This window comes from Panthera leo, chromosome D1 (genome assembly GCF_018350215.1).
Source record: "Panthera leo isolate Ple1 chromosome D1, P.leo_Ple1_pat1.1, whole genome shotgun sequence".
NCBI classification, from domain to species: domain Eukaryota; kingdom Metazoa; phylum Chordata; class Mammalia; order Carnivora; family Felidae; genus Panthera; species Panthera leo.
The window spans coordinates 47,314,784-47,329,202 of record NC_056688.1 but is presented as its reverse complement, the minus strand read 5'-3'; the positions used below and the strand labels follow the sequence as shown (position 1 = coordinate 47,329,202).

Genomic DNA, 14,419 nt, shown 5'->3' with positions numbered 1-14,419 from the left:
GATAAATCAAAATATTGGAATATGACATTTATGTCTGATATAGCATTTGAAGAAGAAGAAGAATATTTTTTTTCATTTTTACCTGTAGTCATTAATATTTTGTTAAGAGAATATAAAGCATACGACAAGTTTTTTTCACTAGATTATGTTTTCCAAATTGAGGAAACTTAGATTTCAATGTTGATATAAATTGTTCAATGCAACAGATTACAGTTTGGGGTTGTAATTAATAACTTTTTATAACTTATTTTTAAACTACTAATTATGTTTCACAGTTACCTGCAATTATGATTTGGCAATAATTAAACGCATATAAGTCAGAACTGATTGTATTTACTCAAGAAAAGTAACACTGAGTGTAACACCTCAGTAAATGTGAAAAATGTTAAAAAGACTATTTCCTTTCCTAGGTTATATATAGAAATAAAATTTCCCACCTAGCTTAAAAAAATTATCTTAGTTTAGGGGCATCTGGGTGTCTCAGTCAGTTAAGTGTCTGACTCTTGATTTTGGCTCAGGTCATGATCTCACAGTTGGTGGGTTCGAGCCCCATGTTGGGCTCTGAGCTGACAGGGTAGAGTCTGTTAGGGATTCTCTTCTCTTCTCTCTCCGCCTCTCCCCTGCTCCATGTGCTTTTGTGCTCTCCCTCTCTCTGAAAATAAATAAATATACATTAAAAATATATCTTAGCTTATTTTTACTGACTTAACTGGAAAAACTGAATGAGATGCTTGGTAACTTCTAAAAGTAAAAGAAGGTATTAAGGTAACTTTGAGGCCTGGTCAACTAATCCAACCAGAAGTTTTTAGACTTCATATCTATTAACATCAATGAACCTGCCATGTGATACTAGGCACTAAAGGAAGATATCCATTAAGATTTTCTGAAATATAATCAAGAAAAGTATAATATTTAAGGTCATACTAAGAAGAACTTGGCTCGTGGCTTCAAAATTAAATAATCTTTTCTTAACTGGTAAAAGGAGATCACAGCGGGAAGTCTACACTTAATGAGTCTTATGCACTAAGCTATTTATTTTGTCATGTTTAATGGGTGTCTAATCAATGCCAGTTACTAAAAGATATAGCTCAAATTAACTTATAGTATGCTTATATGCAAAATGAAAAGAAAGCTAATGAAAAAGTGTGTTTTAATTAGTTGTTTTCTAAAAATAATATTAATTTCTATTCAAATAACCAGTGGTTATGAAATCTAAATACCTTATTTGGAACTGATGACAGAATAAAATAAAATGCATTTGAAATTTTTAGCTCTTTTCTATAAACCCATAATAGGAATGCCTATTGATTTTATTCCATTCCCAGTTTTATTTCTATTTCTGATAACGCAAATATTTCATTTGCTTCTAATCAAAATAGAATCAGTCTGACATTAAAAATTGTGTGTGTGTGTGTGTTTGTTTGTTTGTTTTAAACCAGGGCCTAAAGATTTTTTTTCCTTTAAAAAAAATCACTAAAATGCAGAATATCAGAATTCTCCAATCAGAAACAATATGTCAAGCCACAGTAAAGCTGATTGGCTTCTTCAAGCATAGAAGACATGGTTTTTAAATGAAAAGCTAATTATCACACTCAGAAAGACTACCCTGATATGTTAAAATGATGTGTAAGCTACACTACTACTATAGATATTTTAATATTGAGCTATAAATAGAGGCAAAAGCAAATCCTTCCATAAAAACACAGGCAAATTCCCCTTTCATTTGCACAAACACACAATATCACTATAAGAAGTTGAAATCAAATAAGGATAAGTCCCTCAGACCCTCATGGGGGAACAAAATGCCCAGCAAAGTACATTATACTAATCATTTTATCTCATGAACTGCCAGCACCTACCAGAGCTGATTAATTACAGGACCAGAATAATAATAGAAAAATGCTGCACACAACAACAGCCCTGTTTCCTATCCTACCTTTGTGGTGACAATGCACAGGCAATCCATCCTGGATCCCTACACAGGACTCAGTACATGGAAATCACACCAGCAAATCAGCAAAGGTGAGAAAAGCCTTTTGATAAATGTCACACAGAGAGAAGCAGAGCCTGGATTCTGCACAGACGGCTTTTCCAAGGGGGCCCTCATGGGAAACTGGAGCCCTCCTCCATACAGCTCAAAGCCAGCAGGATTCTCCTAGGCACCGGAAAATCCCCTAGAAATCAGCTCCGGCAAAACTTCCCGGTGGCTTGCTGGGCTCCGCGGCTGCATGGTCCTTTAGTGGATTCGGAGATCAGAACAAGGCTCCTGTGAGTGCCCCGCACAGTTCTATCCTGGAGAGGAGTGTAACACCAAGCACCAGAGAATCACATTTCAGCTCTCGTTCTTGTTTCTGAATTCTGATCTGCTGCTTCAGTATACCCATAAGAGCTGCTTTGCCAAGGTCCCCCCTTTGCTGCCTTCGTCTTTCCTACTAACAACTCTGAGTAAGCACAACACAAAAACTACCCGGCCCATCTATCAAAGGGCTGTCGTTTGGCTGCCAGAACAGCGGCTTTGGATAATAAAAAGCTATTTATTATGAACATGATTCCCGGGAGTCTAAATGATTCGAAAGATATGACTGAAAAGCTACGGTGCATGCAGCGCTGAATACATCACATCCCAACTCACTTGCAATTTACAAGGGCAGCTTCTTACAAATGACTAACAGCTGGGAAAGGGAAAGTGGGCCAGGAACATTAAAAACTGCGGACTTGGTGGTGTAACTTAGAAAACACCAAATTTCTTATTTTATTTCTGGACCTATTTATGTGGTCAGTGATGTACATGAATACACAAGCAACTTAAATATTTAAAGAAATAAGTGTATTATAAAATTGGGGTGACAGGAGGTTCCAACATGCTTACAAAAGTTCTGCATTCTGAGAGACAAAAAATGAGTTCTTTCCCAAACTTTTCCCTCCTCACTGGCTGCCTACAGGCGCTTATTACGTGGGCAGAGCTTTGTGTTCCCTTCTGCAGCATTTTAACAGCCAAATGATTAACCTTCCCCTACCCTCAAATCCCTCCCTATTTTCCAGTGAACCGGCCACATAGACTGCCTTTGAGGTACTGGACAACATCACTCTGGATAATAATAGACTCTTCCTTCATTCTCTTAGACACACAGGCAAAGACAGACTGCAACAGAAAGAAACGGGGGTGCAGAGAGAAGGGGTGGAGAAATTAGGAAGATAGAACGTGAATGACAGAATGGAAAGCACTACCTGACCAATAAAAATGGAAAATCAATGCCTCCTTTTCACTAGAAGAAAACACATACTCACCTGGATCATTGAGAGCAACACGAAGACATATCTAAGAACCTATGCACACTGTGCTTACTTCTTTAAGATACCAGCAGAACCATTCCCCACCTACCACATACCCCCCTCTCATTTTTTATAGAAAGTATATTTTCTACAATGAACAATTTGAGAAAAAGATAAACATGTAAAAACTCTTCCATCTTTCATGAATTATTCAGTTTCTAACCTTGATATCCTCTTGATTGCTAAATAGATGAGTATCTCAGAAACTGACATGCTATTCTTCTACCAAAATGACAGCACTTTTCTAAGGATTTAAAAAAAAAATTAAAAAGTTCATAGAAATTCAGATATGTGTTCAGGGGAGAAAAGAAAAAAAGTGGTTCAAAAAATTGTTTATAGATAAAAAACTGTTATCCTACTGGTATAATAATCTTCAGATAATTTTCAAGTTAAATAACGCAAGTAAAACCCAGGTCCTGGTCCATTCAATTAGGTGACTGTCATATGGTTCAAAAGGTTCAAAAAGCATCACTTTGTCTGTTTACCCTTTTTTCTTATTTATTACACCATCATAATAATTTAATTCATTACTTCCTAAACTTGTCTCCTAGTATGTAAAACATCATGCGTTTGAGCATTCCTAGGTATCAGTGTTTCTATAACACAAACAAGGCATCTAATATGCAATTGATACTGATTGTCATATTCATCTTCAAACTCATTAGGCTTTATGTTCCTACAGCACTTTGAAGTTGACAAAGCACTGGTGGCATTCTTACCACCTTGAAAATTTAAATGACTTCCCTAGGACAGATACCTAGTAACTTATTGCAAATCCAAAGCTTTGTTAGTCATGGTCAGAACAAAGACAGTCAGGAATTAGGAACACAGAGGAAGTAAATTGTGTAGCAGAGTAAGATAGATATTTTACAAAGTATCCTTGGAAGAAAGGTAATTCTGGAACTGTATCCATTTTCCTAGAGTAGAGATAGCTAAAATATGGACAAACTGGCAAAGGGAGATTGACTTATCCGACCTGGCTAATCACAGGTCAAAGAGCTCTGCAAACTATAAAGACCTTCAGAATAAAGGCAACTCATCTAGCATAAATTCTGGCTTACCATATACACGTACTAAGTCATGCATCCAACACATTTGTTAAGGGCTCACTATATCATTTTTGGGTTAATGTTTATATCACCTACTAGACCATGAGCTCCTTAATGGAAGTTTTGACTCTATATTCCCTTTGTCTACTCCAGAATCTCATTCATTCCACAAATGTACTTGACAATGTACTTACGTGGGGACACAAGGATGAGCAAAAGCTGGCCGAATCCCTGCCTACAAATGTATTAACTAGGACAATACAGCATGCACTGAGGGTGTTTGAGAATCACAACACAGAGGCATTTAACCCAAAATGGAGTAACCAGGGAAAGCTTTCCAGAGAGGAACCTTGAACTGAGTTGAGAAGGACCCACGAGGTTAGCTAAAAGTTGTGAGGAAGAAAAATGTTATGCACACTTTATATTTGAAAAAGAAGTGAATCAATAATATCTTTTATCTTTATGCAGTCAGCTTATATGAACACATCCAATGGGTTTCCATTAAATAAAAGCACTTTAGAGCAGGTATTTTACAAATAACATGCAATCTCTGTCGGGCGGGGGGGTGGGGGGGGTTGGGGCGCGGAAAAAGCATCATTCATATAATATTGAGTACAAATGTGTTATATACATGGAATATACACATGGAATATACATGTTGTATAGTCATTAGGTCTTGTTTACCACATGTGATTAATTGGATAATGTTTGCATGTTTAGATCAAAGAAAATAGCTAACATTTTGAAGTGGATGCAGCTTTCTACTTTGTGTATACCTGGCTCTCCATTGATTTTCCTCAGATTTAAAGATGATAGAAGGTAATCCACTCCTTTGTCTCAAGGGAAACATTCTTTTTATTTTTAAAATTAACAAGGCATCAGCTTGAAGCACTTTTTTACAGACATAGAACTCAACTGGGTCTGTGAGTTCACATAAAGTGTTTGGCAAGATATAAAGCCACAGCCTGAAAATTGCTTTACTTGATATTCCTTAAGGTTAATGATACCAATCCAGGAACATAGTGATTCTTAGTAAAATCTACCATTGGAAATTTGATATCAGAAAATTACTTTTACAAATTACTTGCACTAAGCCTGTACCTTAACCATTTATAGGCATTACTTTATTTTGTTTGTTTCCAACAGTATGAAAGTAAAACCCTAGTGGTTTTATTTTCCTTGAATCTAAGCCCGTTGCAGACAAATATAATGCATATCTCTGCCGTCTAGCATGGTACCTGCACTTAAAAGGTACAAAATAAATATTTCAGGAATGAAAGAATGATCACAGATTCAGTTATGCCATTTTTTTTCTTGACAAGAGATTGCTTTAAAACCTATGATATGCATCCTTTGTCCACTTGAGTACCACATGCACTTATACTATTGTTCATATATATGTATACATTTACATACATATTTAAGAACAAATATATGTAACATATATTTATATATTTAAGAAAGAAATATATTGATGTGTATATGAGAAGATATTTACAAATATAAACATTTATATTTATTATATTTATATTTATCAAGTGGCTATTATCAGAAGTACTGTGGCAAGTACTTTATACATATTATCTCTGATGGTCACTAGACCCTTCAAAAAGGAAATATAACCCCTGATTTATAGATGAAGAAACTGAATCTCCCTGAGATTATATAATTTGCCCTATGTGATACAGGACATAGGTTATTCCAATCCAAAGTACAATGTGCTTTCCATCTCATCCTACCTCATTCCTGAGGCAGTTTCTGTTTCCCTGGGTCCAACCTGAGAGTGAGACACAGATTTGAAAGGCCTTCTCCAGGAGAAGAAGTTGGACTCTGTACAACTAATTACAAACAACTTGCAGTTCCTCCCCCGCAAAAAGACAGGCACATCTCTGGGCTCCTACACCATGGTCTTTATAGTTTATAAGGGCCTTGGGAGCAACCCAGAAGGAATTGCCTCCACATTAGAAATATCAGCTCCAAGGGAAATAACTGAAGAAATCCACCCACATGGACTTCCATCCCGTCTGTCTGTTTCCCATATACCCAGGACAGCAGGCTCACAAATGACATCTGCATAGCTTGTTAGCTTAGTAAAATAAATAGACTGCGGGCAGATCATGGCAAAATGCCTGCCCTCATTTCCAAACTCTCCAGAGGCAAATAGGAAATTAGGATCAACTAGAAAAGGACTGACTTTTCTAGAGTGTTTCCATGATGAAAAAGATATCATGGATAGTACCGGATCCCTAAAATGATTTATGAAAGGCAGGAGTCTATGTATTCTGTGTATGTTAAGTATGTAGAAAAACATAAAATTTAAATATTTTAAAATTTAAAAATTTTAAAATTGAATAAGAATCTTGAGTGAATCAAAACTTGCCACAGAAATGCTCATCGTTTACCTACTTTCCCACAATAGTTTGCATGTCAATTTTGCTTATGTAAGTGAATTGAAACATAATTGATAACCATGTAACCACTCCCCTTGTTATCATCAAATTGAAACAACCTTTGAAATTTAGACAATTACAAGTGGTAAACTAAAAATGATGAAAACATTCAATAAATATTGTTCCCCTAAAAGTTTATATAAATGTTGCTGAACATCAAGTACATTCCTTATAAGGCTTAATTTTTCCTATTACTGTACAATGCTATGAGTTAAATGGAGTCCAGAAATCCAAGTAGTTGTGCACAGGCCACACATCTAGAAAGTTATATGACCTGAAATACAATTTTGTTTTCAAGTTGACATAAATAACCTCTGTAGTATCGCTAACTGCCCTTCCCACACTACCCCTTTTTACATCCCATCGCACTGACCTCATTCTTCCTCATTCTCATTCTTCCTCAAGGCCTTGAATTTGTTGTTCCCTCTGCCTAAAACGCTCTTCCCCTGGGTTTTTACACAGCTGTCTCCTCATCATTCAGATCTCTGCTCAGATGTTAGCACTTTATAAATCTTCCCCAACTGACGTCCTTAATTAAATTACATTCCCTCCCATAATTCTCTATCACATAATCCTATTTATTTCCTTCATAGCAACTATCACAATCTGAAATTATCTTCTTTATTCATATCTTGCCATATCCTCTATTTGAAATTTATTTCTGGGAGCAAGAAGTTTACCTGTTTTGTCCGTGGCTATATCACCAGTGTTTAGAACAGTGCCCAGCTGTGTAACAGATGCTAGAGACTTCTTTGAATGAATGAATGAATGAATGAATGAATGAATATGATGTATCACAGGGAAGATCTTTTAATATTGCTTAGTTTCTAAAAATGTGATTTACACTAACCATAGTATTTACAAATACATAAAGTAAAGAATAATTTTCAGATTCGGCATTAACTTTTTATTTAGCAGGCTGTGATTAGACACATTCATATACATATTCTCATTAAGTATTTACAACCAGTGAATTAAGTATAATTTTACAGGTGATGAAACTGAGGCTCAGAAAAATTAACTTGCTCAAATTTATATAGTTACTCAGTTGGTAAACCAGTGCATGGAGGGCACTCCACTGACTGAGAAGATGAAGGAGGACATGAAGCTTGATCATCTAACTCCAAGTTCCATCCCACTGTTGTGAGAATGCTGATCTGCTGTACTTTAGAAATTATTAACTCATCTATCCAGCTGGTAAATACCATAAATTTCAAATGTTTGGTTCTAAGGGCAGGATATCTGAATATTCCCTAAACTATCAAAGAATATACTTTGCTGTTTTCAAACATATGTAAAAAAAAAAAAAAAAAAAAACTAAGTTCCTAAACAAAGAAACATCAAATGGCCAAACTATCATTTCTGTAGTTATTTGTGTTGCTTTAGAGGCAGCTAGTAAATCAGTATACTGATAATTGGATTGACTAGTTAAAATCACTTTATGAAAATGTCAGAGTTAGTAACACAATAACCTGATCTCCTGAAACGCTAGTATAGAAGTCCAGCGATTAATCTTTCATAGACAGAACACTGACCCTGAGGCACTACAAGGTGCTCAAAGATAAAGCACAATATCTTCATCAACCAGACAATGAGGAGTAATTACATTCTACATTTTACATTAGTAAAGCAAATTAGTCAGTTAGCTACAGTATCTCATTAAAAAGAAAAAATTATTCCTTATTAATTCCAGATACTTAGAAGTTTACCACTTTACTTTCACTGACATTAGAAAAGAGAAAATATACTCAGTGCTACAATAATTTGAATATCCTGAGTTTAATTTTTAAAAAATAACAGCATAATGTTTAAACTTGCCCAGATCAAATAAATACCTTGGGAAGTGGTAAATATCCTATAACTAGAGGCTTTCCAGATGATAGATTCTCCCTTAGCAGGGCAGCAGTAGAGGTTATTTAAGACTGAGGAGAGTCATTGCTCCAAATTACTAATAAAATTACTTTTAATCCTTTGATTCTGTGTTTGTTTTTTCAGACTGAGGGGCAACCAGCAGGTAGGTGGGACTTGCTGTGCAGAGCTTGATGTTGGTATGCGGTGGGAGTGGGGGAATGGATGATTCTGTGGGTTTTTTTTGAATTAAGGTCTCCAGGAAGATTAACTCAGAACTATTTTAAAATAAGGACCATGGAGAGCATCTAAGGTACACATATAAAAGCATGGAAATCCCCAGTCGGCTCTCATTAAAACAAACAAACATAAAAGCTTTCTTTGCCATGACTGAGTAGCATTAAAGAAAAGAAGTTTCCTTATAAATATTGGCAAGGACAGTAAATAGTGAAATAGAGCTCAGCTGCAAAATTATTCTTAATCAGAATGTGCAGGTGTTAACAGAGTACATTAACGGATAACATTTTAATCTGAAAAAAAATTAAAGTCCAAGTTGGGATTCTCTAAAAGAAATAATTTTCCCATTCTATCAAAGTGTTATAAGTTTGTTTGTTAAAAATTTTATTTAAAATATAAATTATCTAATTACTTTAGATTAGGAAACTGAGGTATAGACTGGCCAAGTGATTTGCCCAAGAATGCCCAAATCATCAGAGTACAAAGACAACGACCCAAGTTCTCTGTTTTCTAATTATGACCTACTCTTACACCACTTTTCCTTTCCAGTCTGATATGTTCCCTATAGTCAAATTTTTCTCCAACTGGTACTTCTTTGTTCTTGTTAAAAAGACGTAATTTTATGCCCTATCCATTATGGTATTTGCATAGTACCCACTGAATACCTTTACCAAACAGTTCTAATTCAAAAGATTGGCTAGAATCTGTTTTCTGCTTCAGAAATTAGATTTAGGGGTACCTGGGTGGTTCAGTCAGTTAAGCATCCAAATTGGGTTCAGGTCATGATCTCACAGTATGTAGGTTCAAGCCCTGCATGGGGTTCTGCGCTGACAGTGTAGAGCCTGCCTCAGATCCTCTGTCTCCCTCTCTTTCTGCTCTTCCCCTGCTCATGCTGTCTCCCTCTCTCTTTCAAAAATAATCATTTGTTTAAAAAAATCTGTAAGAAATTAGGTTTAAATATCAAACAACAAAAATATTATCTAAAACTTAAAATATTTTTGAGACGTTTGGTTCTGCAATCATGTCTCCAAACATAAGCAGTAACCAGAGCATTTAGCTGTCAGTCCTGTTTATTTCATTTGATTCTTATTGTAGTCCTATAAGATAGGCATTACCTACATTTTACAATAAAAATAGAGGCTATTTAATCTACTCAAGGTTGCATGACTAATTAGTGGTAGAGCCAAAATATAAACTGTGGTATCTGACTTTTCACTCTATACTCTTTACACTCTATCACACTGTCCTACTTTTTTTTAATGTTTATTTATTTTGAGACAGAGAGAGATAGTGAGTGGGGGAGGGGCAGAGAGAGGGAGACAGAAAATTCCAAGCAGGTTCCACACTGTCAGTGCAGTGCCTGACATGGGACTCGAACACATGAACTGTGAGATCCTGACACCAGCCAAAACCAGAAGTCAGACACTTAACCAACTGAGCCACACAGGTACCCCACACTGTCCTACTTTTGACATCGCACTTGTTTCTCAACCAATGTGTACAAATCCTCTTAGAATATTTCTTCTTAGCTGTTCCACTATTATCTCAAATTTAAGACAACATTATTGAATTCACTCTGTTTATCTGTGAATCAACCTAAATGTTCCCATTTTCATTCTCATACCACCTATCTCTCAAATCTACTTAGTCACCATGTCGTGTCAAAATTCCCTCATCATCCTGTGATCTGATTAAAAGTCCTCATTGTTTCTCACTAGGATTCTGGAAGACCAAATCTCCAAATATTACCCTTTGTTTATTAGATTTATTTAAACACAGAGCATAGCCCTAAAAGACACTTCCACTTATTTAAGATTGTTCAATGGAAATAATAAAATGAACCACATCAAATTTAAAATATTTCTTCATCAGTAAAGGTCTAGAATTCCCAATGATATCTTTATTTTCATTTCCTAATTTTAATTTTCTCACAGATTTCACAAAATTTCATCAGTTCTTATAAACATACCTATAACAAATTTTGCAAATTGTATTGCCCTTTGTAACTTCAGAGTTCTCCACATCCTATGACAAGTGGCAACACCATGATTCATATAAGGCCTTAAAACAGAGGTAAAGTCTGCAATTGATAAAACCACTTTGGAAAGAAGAGAAATCAGTTGTCTAAGCCTCAGTGATGGCAAAAGCATGCTCAAATATATGGAAATTCGGCTAAATGTATAACAAAAGCAGGGAAAGTTTCCTTCCATGGCACAGAGAGAGAATGCAATTGAAAGCTATTTCTGATTCTGATTTTTATGGATCAATACTTTTAGGGAAGATATCTCCCACTGGGCAAAATAGCTTCCAGAAGCCTGGAATTAAGCTATGGCCAAAATTTGCCAACTAAGAGTAGAGAGGAATACAGACTTTAACATGTTCCTGAATGATGTTAGAAAATCAGCATGCAGAGTTTTTTTAGAAGATCACCAATAATGAGAAATGCAAACAAGAAACATAAACAGTACGCATAGTGCAATTTATTTTATCTTAATTGCCTTATAAATACTTGAATTACTTTCAGGGTCTTCCCTAAATTGTCTAGTTTAAAGTATGTGACAGGAAGATGGCTAGTGACTGATCAGAGGAAAGTCCAGAGGTTTACTACTCATGGCAGTGGTTCTCAACTTGTAGCAAACCTAAGACTCAGCTGAAGGGCTCATTAAAACACTGGGTCTGGGTCCCACTCCCAGCATTTCTGGTTTACTTGATCTGATTTGCTTGATCTGAAATAGAGCCCAAGAACTAACTTTTCTAACAAGTCTTTAGAGGATAAAAATGCTGGTGGTTGCGGGGGTTGGGGATACACTTCAAGAATCACTGGCCTATAAGCTGGATTGTTGAAAGTTTCTCAAACTAATGTGGCCTAATGAAGATGTTCCTGTTTATTGTTCTAGATACATATCTATTACATAAGTGTAAATTTGCACGGGGTTCATTGGCTATTGCTGGCTAACATACTTTAATTGTATTATTAGTGGACTCTATTTATACAACATAATTTATTGTCTTCTCTTGACTGTCACAGAATGATTTGACTTTAGATCTGGAAGAATCCTTAGGAATAATCTGATCTAACATCCTAATTATGAAGATGAAGACACCAAAGTCCAGTGTAATAGTTAATAGATATAAACAGGTGATTTCCAAGTTGTGGTTTACTGTCAACAGCCTTTGAAGAATTGTCTGTGTACAATAGTTACAATATTGTTGTACACTATGTACAACATATTACATTCATACAATAATAATGACTATTCTTTTGTTTGTGATATAATCAGTTTTTAAGATAATTAAGAAATTCTCACTGATGCGTATTTTGATTCAATCAGAACTTATTTTGAACATCAACAACTAGAAATTATCAAGGCAGGAGCTCTTCTTGGCCAAATGGTTTCCAGGCAAAAAACTGTTATAGACATAGTGATGTAATATAGGTAGGAACCCAAGGAAACCCTGAGAACTATTTGTAATGGAGTCTACCATCTTAATAAAATAAATGTAAGTCTTGCAATTTATTTCATAGAATAAAAATCTACTATTTTCCAGGCACTACTAACCATTTTCATATTTAGGTCTCATTAAAATCTCATAACTACTCTGTAAGATTAAAACGCTAAAGCTTTTAGAGATTAAATAGTGTAGGCTAGCAATATATTTTCCCATGATAAAAACACAAAACTTTTTCTAGTATATTTGCCAGCACTTATTTCATTTAGCTGCTTGACAAGTTGGCACATTTGTATCCTACTAAGTCCTGATGACTTCATTTTCAGTAAGCAAAAATACAAATATCCTCTTGAACAGCCAGGAAGTCTAAAAATTTGTTTTCTAAGTATTCATGAGTCTAGTATGGACATTCACCTTCCCTCTCTCCTTTCGGAGAAAAATGCTGCCACTGCCAAATTAGATGACTTCCTTTCCTGGAAATGCATTTAGCATATTATAACAGTTTCAAATAGTTTAAATAACACATTCCATGTTAAACATGGAAAAAACATTTTTCAGGAGAGCACACAATGGTCTTTCATAGAAGGATTCCATAAACTGCTCACTAGTTAAATTTGGCTCTAAATTCCATAGTTTCCCTGTAAAAGGGAAGGACAATTACCATACAACCTTTCTTATTTTAACTAAATTCCTCACAGTTAACTGATGAGGGATAGAAGCAGAAGAATGTGCACCTTTAGTCCAGAAGGCTGACCTATAGCCTGCAAAGCTTTTTTAAGGATCAAATAGGTGCTAGCTGCTACTTTTTTAAAGGGTCTCATAATTGCCTGTACATCTCACCAATAGCTAATATTGGTCTGAATTACAAGCACCAGAGAAATCTGGAGAAAATAGTTTTATAAGCAGAAATTTGAAGATGTTTACAATCTAATAGTCTCTGCATGTCTCCTCCCCCTTGAACACTAAACATATAACCACCAGCTTCATATAGCAAAAGTGCAGCTCTTTCTACCCACAGGCCCTGTCTCCATGCTACTTAAATAAACTTATTAAGTTACACCATAAAATGTCTCAAGAATCCTTTCTCTACCATTCACTCCTAACCCCACATCATAATGATGAAAATTCATAACTGGATCTGACTCAGAACTTTGCCAAAATCTCAAAATCAAGTCAAAATTAAGAGGCTCAACTAATTGGCAATTAACAGAAGACAGCCCAGGTTATAAATGGTCATCAACAGAAAAACGATCCTTTACTGATATTTACCATTCAGTAGACATATTGTCCCATATTTGAAAGAAATTTGAGGCCTATAGAGCCATAATGAAGATTGCCTGTGCTTGCTAATAGAAGATTCACCAAAAAGACAAGAAGGCACATCATTAAAGACATATTTCAAGAAGCATCAATAAAGCAAATATTTATAAAATAATCTCCCAAAAGAATTTTATGAGGTTTAAATACTTAATGCATGTTCATAAAAATAATCATGATTTATTTTCTCATTTTCATAATTAAATTTGATGTTTTTATCAATGAAATGGAGAATACAACATTGGCGTATTTCACTAGGCTACAATAAATAAGGATCAACTTGTGGCAATTGATCAGAAATAGATTAAATCTGAGGTTGCTGATTAATAAAATATTTTTACTTGGAAATATACATACTTTGAATTCAGGTTCTTGATTTCATGAAATAAAGCACTATGACCTGTTTAGCATTACCTTATAGATAATTGATTTTGATTCCCTGTCTTGAATAAATACACAAGATGACAATCACAAAAAAATTATGATTGAAGTAGAGTTCAGATTGCTTCAGGGAAGCTATTACAAAAAACAAACAAAACAAAAACAAAACAAAACAAACAAACAAAAAAAAACCAATGAAACCTAAAAGCCACTGTCAAAGAGTCATATGAGGGTTTTTCTCCTGTCCTGAACCAGACAGGAGAGAGGAGAAGTGGAGTAGATTACAAAATGGTTGTGTGATTGCTAGTTTAGAATTTACACTAAAACAAACACAAACAAAATTCTCAAAATGAA

At 35.1% G+C, this 14,419-nt stretch overlaps 1 protein-coding gene across 1 annotated transcript in view; it reads right to left on the bottom strand.

Moving 5' to 3' along the window:
* Window positions 1-14,419, bottom strand: part of LOC122201184 — a 526,575-nt gene that overhangs the window by 22,872 nt on the left and 489,284 nt on the right. The window lies entirely within an intron of this gene.